This window comes from Panthera leo, chromosome B3 (assembly GCF_018350215.1).
Source record: "Panthera leo isolate Ple1 chromosome B3, P.leo_Ple1_pat1.1, whole genome shotgun sequence".
Lineage (NCBI taxonomy): Eukaryota > Metazoa > Chordata > Mammalia > Carnivora > Felidae > Panthera > Panthera leo.
The window spans coordinates 68,367,331-68,387,611 of record NC_056684.1 but is presented as its reverse complement, the minus strand read 5'-3'; the positions used below and the strand labels follow the sequence as shown (position 1 = coordinate 68,387,611).

The window sequence follows — 20,281 nt, the reverse complement described above, 5'->3', positions numbered from 1 at the left end:
AGCCAGGCCCAGCGGCTCCGCTGCTGATTGGGCCCCGTCCCTTCCCGCTCCACCTTGCCATCTGCCCGCCCCGGGCGCCGCTGCACGTTTCCATTGGCCATCAACCCTGCCTATCAGTCCACGGCTCACCTCCCCCAAACAGCCGGCCGAGCCGGCGCGTGCTAGGGAGGCGGGGCCTCTGGGCTGGGGGCGGGGCCGGGGCGGGGCCTCGGCCGAGGCTGGTGCAGCGGTGGCTTTGGGCTCTGGTTCTGGACTCCAGCGCAGCATCCTCGCTGCAGCCGCTACGGCTGGCTGCTGCACTTGGTCAGGTAAAGAGAGCCTTGTCTGTCCTGCTGGTGGTCTGCTCCGCCTCTTCTCCCTCCCGACCACAGGCTGTGTGTTCCGCCTCTCGGGGCCTCGGGGCTCTCGGAAAGAGGCATCGAATCCGTTTTGCCCCGTTACCTTCCTTTTCTCCCCTTCTGCGTCCGTTTCTCAAGCTCCCCAACCAAGCGGTGCCAAAGTCTGTTAGCGGGGCTCCCCGGGTCACCCTAACGCTCCTCACTACAGAACTGTCGTTAACTCTCAGGTCCCAGCGCCCGTGTGCAGTCTCCTTCCCAGCTTGGCACAGGAAGGGTGCAAGGGCGGGCGTGGAAGGGAGGGGTGCAACGCTTCATTTTGAAGCTGAATGTGTTTAGTTCACAAGGGGAATACCTTAGTGGGGTTGATTTGGGAACGTTACCTGCTTCAGGATGATGATTGGCGATGACTAGAAGGATATCTGTTGGTGCTTTGTGCTTATATTTATAGGTGACATTCACCATCACCGTTTTCTTCTTTCACGAACATCATCATCACGACCATCACCGTCAACATTTCTTTTCCTCCATCAGAACTCTTCAAGTTCTGCAAAGGCAGGCTCTGTTCAGGCATGTAAGTGCTGACTCCCCCAAATAACAAGCAGTGCCCTTGCCCCCTAAGGCCAGAGCCAAGTCTTCATTTAACTCAAGGCCAAGTAGCTGGGAGTGGGGTGTGAATGGGGAGAGTTTCCTTATCCCTATTTGCCGTGGAGATTGCCACAGAAAACCCTTTGCTTTAATCATCCACACTGCTGTTTGCTGACTATGGAGAGTTTGACATTGGCAGTCACACAATCTGATGGACTGAATGCAGAGTCCAGGACCTGGGATACAGGCCTGTGTAACACGGGTGCTTCAGCCACGGAGAAGGGAATGTCTAGACCCAAGCCTTTAAGACCTGATGAACTAGCTTAGCTCTGACTTTCTTCCACAGTGGCTCCAGCTGTACTAAAGCACCATCCTTGTGGGCATATGCATCATGTGCTATGCTGCCTTGGGGGATCTAAGTTCCTGAGAGAGGGAATTATGTTGTCTATAGCAGGTAGCATCTTATGACCACAGGATTGGGATTCAGCAGCCATTGCTTAGCTTTTCAGGGCTTAGTACAAGATCACTTGATGCTTAGATTTTTTAACCCCTTTTCAGGAGGGGAAAACAGTGCAACTGAGAGTTGCATACCAGATTAACTGTCATTGTGGAAGATATTGCTTTAAAAGTGTTTAGAAGTCCCAGGTCTTGGTCAGACATATCTAACCAGTCTCCTTTCTCTTACCTGTGGTTATAGCCCCATAGTAGGACCAATGAATTCAATGCCTTTAGATATACTGCAGGGTGGAAGGAGCAGTGACCTCACTGGAGGGAAACAATGAGTAAAAGTTGGGAGACAGTATATCATAATGGTTAAATCCATAAACCTGTCATATGAATTCCAATCCTGGATGAACTACTTACTAGCTGAGTGATTTTGGCAAGTCATTTATTCCCTTGAACTTTAGTTTCTTATTTGTAAAATGGGGGTAATATTTCCGGCCCCATAGAAGAAGTTGTAAGGATTAAGTGAGAGAGTATAGTTAAATGCTTAGTAGTTCCTGGTACATAGTAAGTGAGGAATGACTGGTAATCATTCTTGATAATACTTGCCAACAAGGATAATAAAGGCTAGTGTTCTGTCCCTAAACATGCATCCCCCCCATGGCTTTTTACATCCCTTTTAGTTCTTAAAACTGATGCTAATGGGAGATGGCAGCTTTGAGGTTCCTCATAGGACTCCATGTTAAAGGGATGGCACTGATTGAAGCCACTTGTGTTTGGACAGACATTTGTCTCACCAGCCTGCACAAATGCTTAGCAAGCTCTTTTAAGATGCATTCGAGATGCAGCTTTAGTGAAGGTTTCTGGGCCTCTGGGCTTGTCCTAGGCTGCTCCTTTCTCCTTGGCTGTTCAATGCCCTGACTTGCTAAATTGTGCTTTTTACAGAATCACTGTGAATGCACTGGCTTCTGCCCAGGAGAAGCAAAACTGCTTTTCTTCAAATATCCCTGGGAATTGAAGAAAATCTAACTTGCTAGCATGGGAGAACCTGTGTTTTACAATATTTTTCTTCTCTAAGAATGACATACTGTCAGTTGTATCAGTTAGGATCCTTTTCGTTGTATGGGATAGAAACCTAGCAGAAGCAGTCATAAGCAAAAATGAACATTTTTGACTAACATAACCAAGCCATGATCACACTATAATGTCTTCATGAGAAAGATAGTCCTGAGATTAAGAATTTTTTCTGGTTTGCTAGCTTGATTTCTGTGTCTTTGTTTCTATCTCTTTCAGTTCTGCTCTTTCTTTTTTTTTTTTTTTTTTTTGCCTTATTATTTCCTCTTCTTTTTTCTTAAGTTTATTTATTTATTTTGAAAGAGAAAGAAAGCACGAGTGGGGGAGGGGCAGGGGGAGAGAGAGAGACAGAGAGAGAGAGAGAGAGAGAGAGAGAGAGAGAGAGAATCCTAAGCAGGCTCTGTTCTGTCAACCCAGAGTACGATGTGGGGCTTGAACTCATAAACCGCGAGATCATGACCGGTGCCAAAGTTAAATACTTAACTGACTAAGCGTGCCCCTAGCCTTATTATTTCCTACCACAGATGCTATCCTCTCAGTGTCTTCTTAGGCTGTAGGTTCACATGCATCTAGCTCCATAAGCTAAGGGTGGCTCGTGTTTCCTCTAGCTCCACAGAAGAACCTCCAGAAGAACCATGATGGATTAGTACTCGGTCACAGGCTTAACCCTGCCTGGGTGGAATGTGTTCGCTAAGGAATAGCGTCCTGTAAGTCCTATCATTGTCTGGGAGTGGATCTCACATCCTAGTCTTCTTCTCTCTCAACAAAAAAATTGGTAGAGTTGTCCCCAAAGGAAGAGAAATGGGAGCAGGCTGGAGCTTGATGTGATGATAAGGACTCAGGAACCCTTCTTTCCTACCTCATGTATGGTGATTCAAAGTCTAGTTTTATGTTAAAGCTTTGGACTTGAGCATGTGATCCCAGGCATTAATGCATTTTAGATGATTTTGCCTTTAATTTTTTTTTTTTTAATTAAAACCTTACTTGCATAATTATGAAAATTCGCCAGAGATACTTAATAATATACAGTGATTCCAGTCTTGGTAGATCATGTTTGGGGGTTACTCATACTCTCTTGTTGGGGCTTTGTTTTACCAGGAGCCATTATTTTTAGAGGTGCATAGTCTCTGTGTTAAAAATCAGCTTTATTCTCAGCAGGTCCCAGCCTGTGTGTTGACAGAGTTACAGCCATTAATCTGATTTGCTTGATCTTGTAGAGATGCTAAACCATGGGAATTGTATCCTCATGGAGTAAATATGAGCTTGCACCAACAGGCTGGCCTTGTGAGGGAACTGAAACATCCCTGTGTTTAACATCTGAGCGGAAGTGCTGACAAAGCAGTCATCTGTATGTCCCGTAACCTAATAATTACTAAAGTGGGAAGGATGGAAAGAAGGCTGTGAACCTCCTTAACTTGTCAACGTATAAAAACAAGTCTGTAGGAAAGGGACCATTCCCTCCCACTTAGGTTTCTCAAGTTTTCTGGCTACATGTAAAATATGCCCCTGAATAATGTGTATTTTGCATTTAGGCTTTGAAAATATGATGCCGTAGTATACATATGAGGCTGGGGAGAGGGGTAGAAGACCCATCGGTCTTTCTTTTGAGCCAACTAACCTTGAAATGACCTCTGTAATTCACCTCTGCAGGAAGCAGGCTACTGGATAGGTTTTTTGATCTTGTTCTTGTGTGTTTTGTTTTGTTAAAGCTAGTTCATCTATTTCCTTACTTTAATCAAAACTGACCTGTATTGTGTTCCATCTTATTAGGGCAATACCTATTTCTCCTTTCTGAAGTGTCATAAATCATTATTAAAGACGAACATCATTCAAATTAAGCACTTTTTTTACCTTGGTCTTCTGAGTCACAGGCTATTGTGGGGGATATTTTCGAGATAGGCAGGACTTTCTTTCTTTAAAAAAATTTTTTAATGTTTATTCATTTTTGAAAGACAGAGAGAGACAGAGCACAAGCAGGGAAGGGGCAGAGAGAGAGGGGGACATAGAATCTGGAGCAGGCTCTAGGCTCTGAACTGTCAGCACAGAGCCCAACGTGGGGCTTGAACTCACGAACTGTGAGATCATGACCTGAGCCAAAGTTGGATGCTTAACCGACTGAGCCATGTAGGCTCCCCAGGACTTTCTTTTTTAACAAGAGAAAAACAGAGTTTATTAGCATGTATATCATGCTTACACAAGGGAGTATCCAGACATGAGTAGCTCCAAGGGGTGGTGAGAACATGTGCTTATACATAACGTCTTAGGCCAAAGGAATAGGAGTTGGGGTTTCTGGGTGGGGGAGGAAAGTTATGGGAAGTTACCCAAGAAAAGTATGGTTAAACAAGGGTTACTTAATAAGGTTTGTTATGCATATTTAAGTCAGTGCCTTCTCCATTAAGAAGAGTTATTAAGAGTTTTCCTCTTCCTGGCATGGGAGAAGGAGACACATTTTACAAGTGGAGATTTTCTTTATTTTTTTAATTTTTTTTTAATGTTTATTCATTTCTGAGAGACAGAGAGAACAGAGCGTGAGTGGGGGAGAGGCAGAGAGAAAGGGAGACACAGAACCTGAAGCAGGCTCCAGGCTCTGAGCTGTCAGCACAGAGCCTGACGTGGGCTTGAACTCACTGACCTTGAGATCATGACCTGAGCTGAACTCGGACAGGACACTCAAGGGACTGAGCCACCCAGGCGCTCTGAGATTTCCTTTATAATGTACATTTCATTTACAAAAGGAAAACTTGTAAACTTGTGCTCCTTTCTTTTTCCTTTTTTTTCTTTTTTTGTTATAGCTTTTACTACATCTTCCTGAATCTCAATGGCTGTTAGCTCAAACTCACCCATATGTCAAAGAGGCATATTTTTGGGTAGTATATTCTGAAATCTCTCATTCTGCCCTTTGAAACTTCACTATTTTTTCCAGGAAGTTTCATTTAGCAATAGCCGAGTTGGTATATAGTTCTAGAGAGATTCAGGTTTGCAGGGTAAGAGATCTACAAAGGGAGAGAGAGAGAAAAAGAGAGAGAGAGAGAGAGAGAGAGAGAAGGAACAAGGATGAGAAAGCAGAAAAAAACCCCACAAATTTAAATGTATTGCCCCATCTCATTAAATCAGTCTCTCCGTTCTGAGAATAGGTCAGTCTAGTTAAACAGTTATTTCAGGAGGCAGTAGTACAGGTAGGAGTCAGGTGCCTAACTCAGCCATCTGTATGGTGTATGCAATCAGGCCTTTAGTAGGGGGGATTTCTGTGGAGACAAAAGAAAAACAAAAGTTAATGGTTAGAACAAACTATAAGCCCAGTTTTTGACTCCAGAGAAGACTTGGTTAATAAGATTTCTAAATGTTGGGCTTATGTCATCCTTCAGTGGTGGAGTTAGGACAGGCAGTGGCAGTCTGATGGTTTGCATCCTGCTTTGATTTCCTGGTTTGCGGTCTGAATGTCTCTGGCGATGGCACTGAGTGTTCCAGTGAACCTTCTGAGCGGCCTTATATAGCAACAAAGGTTGGATAAGGCAAGACTTTTTAATATTCATGTTGGTCATCAGGATCTGTGTGTTAATGGACAAGTAGCGGATGCAGCCTGAGGGTGGACCGGGGAAGGCAGATAAGGCTAAAGAGTAGGGCAGGAAATACCGTCATGTTGCCATTGTCAAGGTGCTGGTGCTGACATGCCGGGGGGAGCCCTCCGGTACATGTTTCTGTGAAGGAAGCAACAGAGAATGGGAGATGACGTGAGGAACAATATTTAATAATCCACCCAACACAGCAGTGTATGGCTGCTCTTCTTAGGGACTGTTGCCCTGTTTTGCCCCTATGAGTATCTGTCCACACTCAGGCAGGCTCAGAGGCTTTATCTGATGATTTACCCTGTGACACATGGAAGGAAAAATACAGATGTTTCAGAGAGAGGGGGAACCCATCTACTTCTGAGGAGAAGCTCCCTCTGATGATCCACTCACCGTGGTAATTTGGGGAGACCATAAAAGTTTCCCAAACCTTGACAATGGCACAAATGAAGTTCCAATGAAATTCTCTGCAAGAATAGTATCATCTGTGGCAGAAAGGAAACCCTTCTGAGTGGCGCTGAGACAGTGCTGTCTCATGCTCCCCAAGATAGCTCCTTCAGGTGTCTGGGTTTCTTTCCGTATTACAGAGCAGCTTTTCTCCTCTTTGATGTTGTAAAGATGGCTGAGTTAGGACAGAGAAAGGATTTTAGAATTACAGTTACTGTCCTAGCATTTAACGATCTATGTGTTTGGGCCCCTGGAGGCAGTAACTAAAATCTTCATCAACATTTCCAGAGGGCGCGCTCATCTTTCTGCTTTGTTCTGTTCACTGATTGAAAGCCCATCCCCATGGTCTTCACCCTGCCAGTGCTAATAAAGCCTATTTCTCACCTTTACACCATGGAGTCCATATAACTTGTTGATGTTCTTCTTAGAGTAAAATGTCCTCAATGTCTATCCCAAGGGCAGGCAGCAAGTGTGTTTCCTCTCTGATGCTTAATGCAGGAGATTTAAGCTCCTTCCCTTGGTTACCTAAGCTGTCAGTAGGTACCTCTGTGCAGTAGGTAAGTGGTATCTTATCTCTCCTATAGATGAGCAATTCAGGGATCAGAGAGGTTAATATGGTTACTTAAAGGTATGGCTTTAAATGGAATCTCGGTAGTATTTATTGTACCTGTTGGGTTTGCATTCTACCCTTTGTCTGTGCCCTAGTAAGCCACAGAGAACATTCCTGGCTTTGAAATTTTTTAAACTTCCAAAGCAGGATAAACCATAAATATAGTGCAGTATTCTGGGTATGGATTTAGTGAAAAGCAAGAGTTGCTTTTTTTAGGCATTAACATGATTACCCTTTCTCTTTTTAGATAAAGACAGCCACTTTAGAAAATTTTCTAGGCCTGGATCATATTTGGAAAGCTTTGCAAATAATTTTTTAAAAGCCCACAGGTCTGCAGAAAATGGAATTCATCTACAGAATTGGCATCTGTTCTGTCCCCATTTGCCAATGTCCTCATCTCCTTTTATCTCTGTTTCTTCAGTAGCATCCTCTACCTTCTACCCACAGGAGACAACTGGCTTCTTTCTGACCCACCTAATCTCTATCACAATAAATATGAGTAGAACATAATCACACATAATAGGGGGTATTGTCCTTCTATTAAAGTCACTTTCTGATTTGTCTTAAGCTGGCCCTGATTTCCTTTAAGCTCTGAAAACGTAGATCACTTCTAATTTTCATGATTATTTGAAGAACTGAAACTCCATGATACCCTAGTGTCATAAGGGAAAGTGGCAGATTGAAGGGGGAAAAAAAACAAACTTACTGTTTTCTCAAGGAACATTACCTTATTTCTTACTCTATAGTTCTTGTGCCCAAATTATTCTCTAGATAGTTGACAAGATTTTTTTTTTAGTCGTACAGTGGAGAAAACTGAGATGGGGAGACAAAAAAGTGACTTGCCCAAGGTCACTCACGGTCAGTGGCACAGCCAAGAATAGATCCAGGTCACCCGACTCCCTGGGCTTTGTTTATTACATCATTCAACTTCTCTTGAGGAAGTAACAGCCCTGCCAGCTATAAAAAAATGAAAGGACAGTCAACGCTCAGACTCTGTTTTGGGGACTTGGTCTTTTTTTTTTAATTTCTATTTTTTTCCATTTTTGCTGAAAACAATAGCTGCCAAATTGTTCACTATTAGCTAGATTTTAAGACCTTAGAACCAGTGCAGAATTTGCTAAGAACAACAACATTCTGTATCTACAGTCAATAGCACTGGATTGTACACTTAAGTTGTTAAAAGGACAGATCTCATGTCAAGTGTTCTTACTAAAATAAATAAAGAATTTTAAAAAGATAAACACAATTCTGATATCATAGTGACAAACTGGGCAAATGACAAAGCAAAAAGTAAAGGTGGCTGAAAGCTCTAGAGTGGTTGCATATGGATCTTGTGCTCAAACCACATCCAAGGACAAAATACACAAAAGAGGGAGGAGGGGCATATAGTCGAATTTTAAGTCTAAGACACTTACCTCTAGGGTGGTGTGGACCCAGGGGAATCGCATCAGGAAAACTAAGGTCATCAACAAGAAGAGAACTAGAAAAAAAATTGTTAAGCCAATTTTTATAAAAGAGGGCTTTTAATATTACAACCAGGATACTGATGTACAAATTTTGCTACTTGGAAAGGATGAAGTCAAATTCACAGAGGGCGAGGAAGCAGAACTAGTCCATTCTTATTTTGTTCTTATTTTGCTTGCTGTCTTTTCTATGCAAGTGCAGCCGGTGAGAATCTCCATCTACAAACACAAGTATTTAAAAAGTATCTCATCTCATAATTTTTTTTTTCAAATCATACTCTGTTTTGTTTCAAGCCTCTTCCTTCTGGAAAGGTAGAAGACCTATCCTCAGGCCTTTTTAGGGTCACACCATTCCCCAGAGTTGTATCAAGGCTCCAGGGTGTTGGCACAGTGGGGCAGCATTCGGGGGGAAACGCTCTGGTCCTTGACGCATCTGACCACACAGGTTACATGGTAGTGCCGTGTTTCTGCTCACATAACTCGCTCAGTTGCAGGTATCCAGGTCATCCTTGGGCCACAGAAATATTTAGGCGACATATCCTCTCATCCTTCTACTTAGATGTACCACACACAGCTCTGGGGGCTTGTGGCCTCTCTGGGGACAATGCCAGAAAGCAAGGGCTGGCTCCTCCCTCCTCCTGGGTTTATAAGCCTCCCTCCCTCCTTTTCCAACAGCAGGAGGGAGCTAATTCTTCATGTTGCTTCAAGGCTCTTTATGTCCATAAACTTTATTCCTTTTTTACCTCCTTCAATAAATTCCCTATGTTCTTCTAAGTACTTGGGATTTTGGAAAACAAAATCCAGAAATATTCGCAGGCTATTTCTCTCTCTTTCTCTCTTTACCTTCTACCTCTCCTGATGCAATGAACACCACTTATGATATCTACCTTATTGGGACTCAAGCAAAAGGGGAAAACACAGGAGAAATAAAAAGAAATAGATTAATTACCTTTTTTTTTTTTTTTTTTTAGAGAGAGAGAGAGAGAGAGAGAGAGAATCCTAAGAGGCCCCATGTTCAGTGTGGAGCCTAAAGCTGGTCTTGATCCCACAACCCTGGGATCATGACCTGAGCTGAAACCAAGAGTCAGATGCTCTACCAAATGAGCCACTGAGGCAACCCCAGATTGTTTTTGATCATTCTTTTTTTAGAAATACAGTGATTTGAGATATCTGTCTTATTCACATCTATTTCCCTTTCTCTGAAAATGGCCCCAATATGTAAGTATGGGCTCCATATACATAAGAACATGTACCTGGTCAGGGTTACTTAAACCAGGGATAGAAATCTGACCCAAGCTCAGCCAATCGGATTCCATAACCCAAGAATGAGAGTTTAGGACTGAAGGATGGCAGTGAATAGGAGTCAGTGGAGTTAAGTCACAGCTAGAGAAGTGCTCCAGGGGGAGGGCCTTCGAGCCCTGTCCCAGAGGCCATTGGAAGATTCTGCCTCCTGCTCTTGGCTTTTCCACCCTTACTTTGATTTCATGAATTTGCCCACGAATTTCATGAAATTGGATCTGCCTCCATTTTTGTTAACGTAGCCTAAATCAGGTTCAGTTGCTTGCAACCAGAAGAAATTCAAGATTGCAAAGGCAGAAACACATGATGATGAGAAAATTGAAACTCAAGATAGGTGAAGAGATAGTAGATAGAATCTAGCTATTTAAGATGTGTTCATCTAATGATTTAAAGTGATCATTGCAAGAATTATGTCTGTGATTCTGGAACAACTTTCAGCATTTTTTTGAGGACTTTTTTTTAAATGTATATTTATTTATTTTGAGAGAGAGAGAGACAGAGACAGAGACAGAGAGACAAGCATGAGCAGGGGAGGGGCAGAGAGAGAGAGACACAGAACCTGAAGCAGACTTGAGGCTCTGAGCTGTCAGCACAGAGCCAGATGTGGGGCTCGAACCCATGAAGGTGAGATCATGACCCAAGCTGAAGTTGGATGCTTAACTGACTGAGCCACCCAGGTGCCCCATGGACTTTTTTTTTTTTTTTAAACTGTGGGCACTGCTTTGTAGTAAGGCTGTGAACACACTAACGAACAGCCAGATGATGTGTGGGGTTTTTGAGAATGGAAGTGCTTCCATCTGAGGGCTTGCTAAAGAGACTGGGGTGACTTTGTCAAGATGAGGAGATGTCTCAGGTGTTTAAAGGGCCCTTGGACAGGAGAGGAGTTGGGTTTACAAACTCTGGTAGTAAGGACAAACACCAATGGAAAGGTATTAAGAAGTGGATTTTGGCTCAGAATAAGGGATTTTTTTTTTTTTACACTTATCACTGCCTTAAGGCCATGAGGTTTCCTTGTGGGCTAGAGAACAGTTTGCTATAGAAGAATTCAAGTTGAGACTGGACAGTGGTCATTCACAAAGGTTATAGTGAAAGGGAAACTCCAGAATTGGGATAGAATGGATAATTTCTATGCTGTCTCTAAATCTAAGATTCCATAATTTTCCCTATGAATTTTGTCAACTCCTAGACTAGAAAAATGCCAACCCACAACTTGACAGAATGTAATAGGAGTTAAGGCATTTCGAAAATACTGTTTTATCAGATTTTTTTTCCTTTATATGAAAAAAACAAAACAAAACAAAAACACCCACAGGCTATATCATATCATTGAGAGAAGACATTTTCACAGAGAGAAATCTGTACTTTATCCGTACTGTATTGTAATCTGTACTGATAGTGATTAAAGTCTTCACAGCCAGGTGGTTCACTGAATGGAAAACATTTCTGTAATATTAATGTAATCATGCAAAACCCAGGGAATGCTGAATTCCAGTGTCCCTAAATTTCTAGGCTACATGAACCCAAATAGACTTCTTGAGTTATTTTACAGAAGAAGTCAGAATCCCAACTCTTTTCCCAGACCTTTATAAATGAGAAAGATGTTACCGTGGCACCTTTTGTGGGACTGAAACAGGCAGTTCAGATGTTTTATCCACCACTCCCCAAGACACCACACATTAGCCAGTCCCTTTTAACAACCATGTAACCATTTGTGTATTTTAGATTATTATTCTTAATTAGAGGGTAAGCACTGGATTATTCTAGTTTGTCATTTACCGCAGCAAGCAGATGCTGACATTCAATAATCATGTCTTAAACAAGAATGGACAAGGAAAGCCACTTAGTTTGAAATCCTGGTAAAGACTCCCATCAGATGTAGTCCAACATGAAGATTTTCATAATCCCTTTTATAATCTCTCACTCTTCATGTAAAAACCTTAAGAAATGCAAGCATACATATAACCATTCATTAGATCTCTATGTGCTATGACTTTTATAAAGAGCATTCAAAGGAATCCAGTCTCTTTTGCTTTGCAAATTGGATTCTCAATTCATTTTAAAGACACCATTTGCGATGTAAGTAAAAACATATTTTCTGTCTATTTTAGAGTCCAACTTGAAAAAAACATAATCATGAATGTAGGGTGTGAGGTAAAATCGTTTTAAAAATCATTTCTGGAAATGTAAAAAAAACAAAAAGGTACAAAGAAGGAAATAACAACGATCCATATTCCCACTATATTTTGTATTCCATATTCCCTCTACTTTTGGGAAACACTTTAAACAATTCATGTATGTTGATTATCAAGAATTCAAATAAGGCAAAAAGTTACAAAGATGAGAATTAAAAAACAATCATCTCAAATACTACAGTTCTCATTGTTAACCTTAGATGAACATCATTTTATACATCTATCTATAGCTATCTACTTGTCGATATGGATGGATATTCAGATAGAAGTGCTTTTATAAAAATAAGTAGAGATGCTATTTATAACAAAAATTATTTTTAAAAAATTTCAAGCAATTAAAAAAATTGAATTGAAATTAAATAGTCTAACATCAAATGAATGTATCTCATTTCAAGATATATTATTTCCTGAAAAAAGTCTCTTTATGGCTAAAGTATCATGAAAAGTATTAAAAAGCTGGAGTCACTGTCATTAATTATATTGCTGTTTTTATGAACTTTGTTCTTTTTTTTAATGTTTATTTTTTTTGAGATAGAGAGAGTGTGTGTGTGTGTGTGTGTGTGCGCGCGCGCGTGTGCACACGCATGAATTGGGGAGGGGCAGAGAGAGGGAGACATAGAATCTGAAGCAGTCTCCAGGCTCCTAGCTATCAGCACAGATCCTGATGCAGGGCTATAACTCATGAACAGGGAGATCATGACCTGAGCCGAAGTCAGATGCCTCACCAACTCAGCCACCCAGGCGCTCCTGAACTTATTTCTTTAGACAGTTTCAATTGACTTCCTTTTTTTTTTTTTTTTTAAAGATTTTATTTTTAAGTAATCTCTGTACCCAACGTAGGGCTTGAACTCACAATCCTGAGACCATGATTTGTATGTTCTACCAACTGAGCCAGCCAGGCACCACAGTGACTTCCTTTTTTGGAAAGATTAACACTTTTGAAACTTCTTCTCCATTTCCTCTTACCACCTCCTGAATATTGTTAAATGTTTTATTATTTTTTCATTATTCAGGTTATGTGTCCCCTTTTGCTTTGTAGATATATTTTGAGAGTTGTTTAGTGGTTGCTCTATGCTTAAATGAATCGAATGCATACAGCTCTGAGTGTGATATCTTTGTGCTTTATTTTCGGTTATTTTGATAAATAGTAACCCACCAACTTAACACAATCATTCATAATCTCTGATATTTAGGGTCTAAAACTGTGTAAACCACTATCATTCATCATGAAAAAATTGTTGAGTGCCTGTTTGGTGCCAAACATTGCTGAGGTCTAAACTCTCAATGTTAAATAACATATAATCTCTGCCCTTAAGAAGCAAGAGCAACCGGGGCTCCTGGGTGGCTCAGTTGGTTAAGTGTCCTACTTGGGCTCAGGTCATGATCTCATGGCCCATGAGGTCAAGCCCCGCGTCGGGCTCTGTGCTGACAGCTCAGGGCCTGGAGCCTGTTTCAGATTCTATGTCTCCCTCTCTCTTTGACCCTCCCCCACTTATGCTCTGTCTCTCTCTGTCTCAAAAATAAACGTTTAAAAAAAATTTTTTAAAGAAGCAAGAGCAACCAAAATATATTAAATTCCTAGTGTGTTAGCTCCATGAGAACTGCTTAATTATTTCTTTATCTGCTGTGTCCATTATAAGGCCTGGTATTGCATAGGCTCTCAATTAATACTTGTTTAATTAAGTGGGACTTTATGTGCTGCAAACTGGGGTAAGCGCATTGAAAGCTATACCTGGGGTGCCTGGGTGGTTCAGTCGGTTGAGCATCTGACCTCGGCTCAGGTCATGATCTCACAGTTTGTGGGACAGAGCCCCACATCTGGCTCTGTGCTGACAGCTCTGAGCCTGGAGCCTGCTTCAGATTCTGTGTCTGCCTCTCTCTCTGCCCCTCCCCTGCTTGCTCTCTCTCAAAAATAAATAAACATTAAAAAAATTAAAAAAAATTTTTTTAAAGCTATATCTAATTTTATCTTAACAACAAACCTATTAGGTAGGCATTGATTGTCTCTTTTTATAGATGAGGAAACCAAGTCTCAGTAAATAATATCCCAAAGTTATATGATAGGATTTGACCGTAAAGTTCATTCTTTTTTCATGACACCTGGCCTGCATCATTTATGCTGGAAATAATGTAGGAAAGAGGCACGTGAACTACTGTTTATAATACATGGGTAAGAAGTACAATAGTATATGTACCGTCTAGAGGCTAAAGGGCTGTTTGGTGTGGAATCTCCACTCTATCATTTTTTCACTATCTGACGTTGATCAAGCTACTTCTCTGAGCCTCAGCTTCCTATCAGTAAAATGGGATTAACAGAGGGAGGAGTGAATGAAGTAACTCAGGTAAAATGTGTAATGCCTGCCACCAGTGCTCAAGAAAGAGTAGCCGTTACCCCTATTTTTACAAAGTTCTCTGGATGCTCGAAGGAAGGGATAGTTTTTCCCCCGGATTTTCAGGGGAGGAGACATTTGTGCTTGGGCTCTGCTAGAAGCATAGGAATTTATCAGGTCAGAAATAGACAGCATCATGGCAGAAAGAGAAACATGGATCATAGGACTGGAGACCTTGCCGAGATGCACCGTATTTGCATTACCCTAATTAACTCCCGAACCTTCCTTCCTTGGCTTGCACATCTCGGGAGTGTCCAAACAGGAGTATCTGTGTTTAGAAAGGCCGACTTGCAAATAGACTATCGTATCTTACTGGACCATCTTCCCACTGAGAAGGTGAATTCATCAGTGTCTGTACAGCTCCGAGGAAACGTAAGGTGACGGGACTTTACGACTCCTGGTCCAGGAGGCCAGGGGCCATCCCAGGCCAGCTTCAGAGCCCTTGTTGGTTCTGAGAAGGAGCCTGCAGTCTGTCTGATATTCTAGAACAGTGTTTCTCAATCTTTTTTTTGTTGCCCCTCTCTTTAGACTTTTCCCTAATTGCCTCCCCATCATGAAATGTTAGTGCCATAGATAAATTGCCTATGTGTTATGTACTCTATGTTTATCCCTACTTCATACACTCAAAGAGTGAGATTTTTAACCCTTTCCCAAGAACCACTATGAATGAAGCAGGCTTCAGAGGGATTTCTCAGGTGGGCTGCTGTTCTGGAACTGACCCGAAACTTGAAGGCTCTAACCGTTGTACCACAAACAGCCATTTGCACGATGATTCCTTCCAGGAAAATAATCTGGGCTACTGCACCAGCTTCCCATCTGGATCCATTCTCTCCCTTTCACAGTCTATTTTCCGTATAGCAGCCTGAGTGACCTTTGAAAAATGTAATCAGATCGTGTCTCTCCCCAACTTAAAACCTTCAAGTAGCTTCCCCTTGGACTTAGAAAAAAGTGTGGATTCTATTTCATGGCCCCGAAGCCTAGCTGATATGGCTCCCATCCACCGTTCCTGTCTCTTCTGGTGCCAGCCTATGTATAGGGGAGGGTCTCCCATGGACAAAGGCCATCGGACAGAAAGTCACACATGTTTTCAGCGAGCAGCTCTCGGGGTGTGCAGATCTCTGCTGAGAGGACAAGGGTGGGCCCTGGCAGCAGTGGCCATGACACTGGAAGGGCTCAGAAGAGGGGGGTCTGGAAAGACTCCTCTGAAGCACGTGAAGTGAGGTGAGGGTCACCTCTGTGCAGAGGAGACAGCACGTGTGGAGCCTCTATCGTGGGAGGGAGTGGCCTACATGTGAGCCACTGACAGGTAACTGGCTAGGGCTTGCTTGAGATGAAGCTGGAAGATGTGGAGGTCCAATCCAATAGGGCCTTTGAGGCCAGGTTAAGGGCCAAAATCTGTTTTAAGAGAGAGAGAGAGAGCCATTGAAGGGTTTTGACTAGGTGATTAGCTACAGAGGTGGTAAGGTCAGATTTTTGTTTTGAAAAGATTGCTTTGGTTTCAGTGTGAACAGCAGGCGAATGAACACAGACCAGTTTGGAGACAGTAACGTGGTAGGGTGGCTAACCAGTACTGGTTTTAGCTCACACTGAGAGGCCCACATCCTGGAAACGCCTCAGTCATGGGCAAGCTAGCACAACTGGTCATCCTGCACGGTGCAGTCATGCAGATGAGAGGTTCTAGTTGTCTTATGAAAAATGCAGGATCTTCTCTTCCCTCAACTCATTTCAGAAGTAAGAAGATCAGCATCATGATTCCCTTTTTCAGAAAGCCCCTTAGAATTGGCTTCCCCAAATATACAGACAACACAGCAATACACACACACGCATGCACGCATGTGCAATTGCTTCAGGTAAGCGTGGATTGTTTTCTCTACAACAGGCCTGGTGGCATCATGTTTTTGACATCTCGAAGCCTGGAGCCTGCCCAAGTGAAGGTTGATCTAGGTAAGAAGGTGGACAAAATCATTGGCGTGCCTTGTACTTCTGCTCACTATCAAGCTGCACCTTGGGCCTGGGCTCCTATGCAGTCTCTTCATCCCCACTATCCTGGTCACAGCTTTGCTTTCCTTCCCTAGTCCCAGGAACGCTTGTTTTTTGACCATGCTGTACTACAGAGCACTTTAGTATCTGTCAGCTGCCCCACAATAAAATAAATATCGTCACTCTTAGATCTCAGAACTGTCTCTGCACCCCCTTATCTAACTGTTCCCACTGTTTTCTAGTTCACTAGGTAGAAGACTTTTGTTACTAAACCATCAGAAAGAATCGAGGGAGGAATACTGCTCCTTCTTCTGTAAATAGCTAACGGGGCCCACTCTGTGTCAGACACCACTTTAAACACTGGACATGTACATTTACTAGTATTTGTATTAATAAATGGATGACACATTGGGCAGACTTTTATTAAGCACCCATGATTTTCTAATTAATCTCTCAAGCCCAGGACATAGGCCACAACCTGAAACAAAGCTCTTCCTTTCGTGGTGGTTATGTTCTACAGTGTGGAGGGGAGAGACCAAGAAACCAGTGTGTGTGTGTGTGTGTGTGTGTGTGTGTGTGTGTATAATGTGGCAGGTGACAAGTCCCTTAGACATATCAGGGTAAGGGCTGGAGAGTGACATGGCCTTGGTGATTCATATCGAGTCACCAAGGAAGACTTTTTATGAGGCATCATTTGAGTGGACACCTGAAGGTGGCTAGAGACTAAATCATCAAGATTTTGAGGCAGTTCAGGCAAAGGGAACAATTTAAAATTGTTATTTTAAATATTAAATATTTTAATATTTTATTTTATTAAAATTGTTATTTTAAATATTAAAATAATATTTTATATATGCATATATATACATACACACACATATATACATTTGGCTTATGGTTGAATCTTGGAATCTAGTCTTTCATTTTTTTTTAGGCATTGTTCAAAGTGTCATAAATCCATTTACCCCCCTTGCTCAGTATCTTCAAACTTTTAAAAACCTCTCTTTTCTTCACTTTCCATATTCCCTACTGTCACTTTCAATGACCTGTCATAGAAATTTTGGTACTCATCAAGCCATTTACTCCCTGTTTTTTGTATTTTTTGTATTTTTCTCTGATTGATACATGTTTTAGTGACAGAAAGCCAGTTTTGTTCCTGATCATGACTTTTTGTCTACCTAAATTGTTGTGTTTGCTAGAAAGTAAACTCAGGCTGTCATTAAACATTAATGCTGGCTACAAATAATAATGTGCTTGAATTTTCAGGCAGAGACAGGTCAGATTTATATCTTCAGATAATGGTACTTCAGTGCACTGTTTCCTGAATATCTTCTATCTTTATTACATGTACTGTAGGGAATACAAAGATGATGGTGATGATGATAGTACCTCTCCCTAGGGAGCTTTTAATCAAGCAGGAAAAATACATCACAAAGGCTAATTGATGGTAGGAGACGGGGTGTATCAGGATTCTACTCCTGGATAGTATAGATCTGAAACACAAAATGATAAAAATAGTTACTGATATAGCCCCTATGTGTATGTGTACTAGGTATAGGTTTAGCAGGTATCACTACCGACTGTATCTGAGGCATGAGAAATTGAGGCACATAGAGTAACCTCATAGCCATCTGAGGTTACCATGCTAAGTGGCGGAGCTGGGATTTGAACCAAGGCAGTATAGGTCTTAAAGTTGTGCTAAGGGTTAGGAAGGAGGGACCCTCTGGGCCTCAAGACTGTGAAGCATGGAGCCCAAGAACATCTGAAATCTGAGGTCATGGGCACAGTTAGGATGGAGTCAAATATTCTGACAGACAAGACTAAATAGATTTTGAGAGCCAGAGCAGGATGTGGAGACATTATAGGCTGCTTTAGGCTGGTGAGAGCATAAGAAGGGCCGGGAGTTGAAGATTTTTGCCTTTGAGGTTGGGCCAGGGAGGAGTGATTAAAGTACCTTTTCAGATGCTACATGTTAGGTTCCAAATAAGGCGTTTGGATCAAAGGGAGAAAAGGCTTTAGAAATGCCAGGGTTGAGAGATCACTTGTCCTGGGTCTCACTTAAGCTAGCAGTGAATTTTCTTTTACAATAGAGGTGGAAGTAATAAGCCCTGATTAATGCATTTCTTTTCACCCATGCTAATTTTACATTCAGTGTTACTTGTTTTCAACACTTCACTTGTTTTCCTTACGCTCCTTGTATTACTGATTAAAGTTTGGTTTTGTCTCCCTACTTGTGAGTTTCTTATGCCATTTTCTTTGCCTGCTTTGACCCCTTTCCATACCGTGGTATCTTTTGGCTTCAGAAGTCTGGGTTCTGATCCCACGTGTGCCCTGAATTCACTGTCTAGCTAGAAAAAGAATTTGGAGAGCGGGCTCCATTTCTCTGCAGGAGGGATTGTGGAATTGCACTGTAAATAGGGAGAACCAAAAACTGTCTTAAGGATGAGAACACTGAGGTACAGAGGGGTTGAGTGGCTTGTGAAGAAAGATCGCTATTAGTGATTGCCAGAGCTGGACTCGGTCCAAGCCTTCTCACTCTGAATTCATTGTGTTTTCCCGGTCTGCGCTGCCTGGGGGGGAAACTGTCTCACATGAAGACTGATCAGACCTGGACCGGTTGCACCAGGGGGTGAGTGCTCCATATTCTTTGACTTAAAGGAGAGGAATTAGTGAATAGCCTGGGTTGGGCTCTGTGCTGACAGCTGGGAGCCTGGAGACTGCTTCAGATTCTGTGTCTCCCTTTCTCTCTGCCCCTCTCTGCTTGCACTCTGTCTCTCTCTCTCTTTCTCTCTCTCAAAAAAAAACACTAAAAAAAGAAAGATTCTTTTCCTTTCCAAGAAGAATATATACCATGAGATTGACAAAAAATAACACCACCTCAGGATGGAAGTGGTTCTCAAGGCCAGTTCATTCAAACACCTAGCCATTCATGGAAAGGTTAAGTCAAGGGGACCTGGTAATGGATTGGAATCTGAGAGTGGGAAGATTTTAAGGAGGACCAGTAGGTCTGTGGAACTGGATGGTTAATCATTTGATTTCCTCAGAATCTATCGACATTCATCAATATGCGCTTGAAAATGTCCAACTCTAGCAAGCCTTCTAAAAAATCCATTCTATTTGGAGGACTTTGATTTTACCTTCTTTGGGATGAGATATGTATTTATCACTGAGTTTCTTTTCTTTTTTTTCCTTTTCTGTGTTATTTGCTTCTTCTTTACTCTTTGTAAACTTAATAACCCAGCAATCACTTGTTTGTGAGTTGTAGTGAGGCCCCATTAATAATAATACCTTACTGTGGCGAATCTTGAATTTCTACCTCTTCACATAGAACTTATTCTACCTCTGAACCCCTCCCTCCAACCCCCCAGTAATTTCCTGGAGCCTAGCATCTGCTCAGCAGTCTGGCTAGTCATACCATCCTCCAGTGTCATCCTCACTGCACCTTGTCTTGGCCTCTGCTGCTGTCGCCCTCCATCAAAATGACACTGTGCTGAGCACAGCAGCCTTGTCTAATGGCCTATTTGAGTTCTTAGGGCACTGAAGAAGATGGTGCTTGGGGAAGAACAGCCTCTTTTCCAATCCCAGGGCCCAGGGCCCTGAAGCAGGAGTTGCTTGGTTTCATACACTTACAAAGTCTTTTATGAACACAAAGAAATTTCCTACCTTCTTTCTTCTGTCCGGGTCAGATATTGTCCCTTTTGCTCCATTGTCCCCATCTCTCTTAGTCCCCTACCCGCAATTTCTCCTCTCTCTCTAGATTTTCATAACTAAATATGTCCCCTTCTTTCTTACTGTCTCTCTAATCCCCAAAACTACTCCCTGCGTGTCTACTCATATAATAAGCTCCTTGTCCGTCAGTTTCACAAAGAGGTGGACTAGATATTCCAGGCTGG

General features: G+C 42.2%; 1 protein-coding gene across 14 annotated transcripts in view; it reads left to right on the top strand.

Annotated features, from left to right (window-relative positions):
• Positions 1-206: 206 nt before the first annotated feature.
• FMN1 (formin 1) overlaps positions 207-20,281 on the top strand; it is a 432,271-nt gene continuing 412,196 nt past the window's right edge. For 8 of the 14 annotated variants that reach the window (XM_042942504.1, XM_042942497.1, XM_042942506.1 and 5 more), the window contains exons 1-2: positions 207-308; positions 787-909. The gene's annotated coding sequence lies outside the window, so the exon portion shown is untranslated. Of the gene's footprint in view, positions 309-786; positions 910-3,049; positions 3,149-16,287; positions 16,353-18,985; positions 19,018-20,281 lie in introns of all 14 variants that reach the window. The other 6 variants (XM_042942503.1, XM_042942502.1, XM_042942501.1 and 3 more) reach the window with 5 other exon arrangements.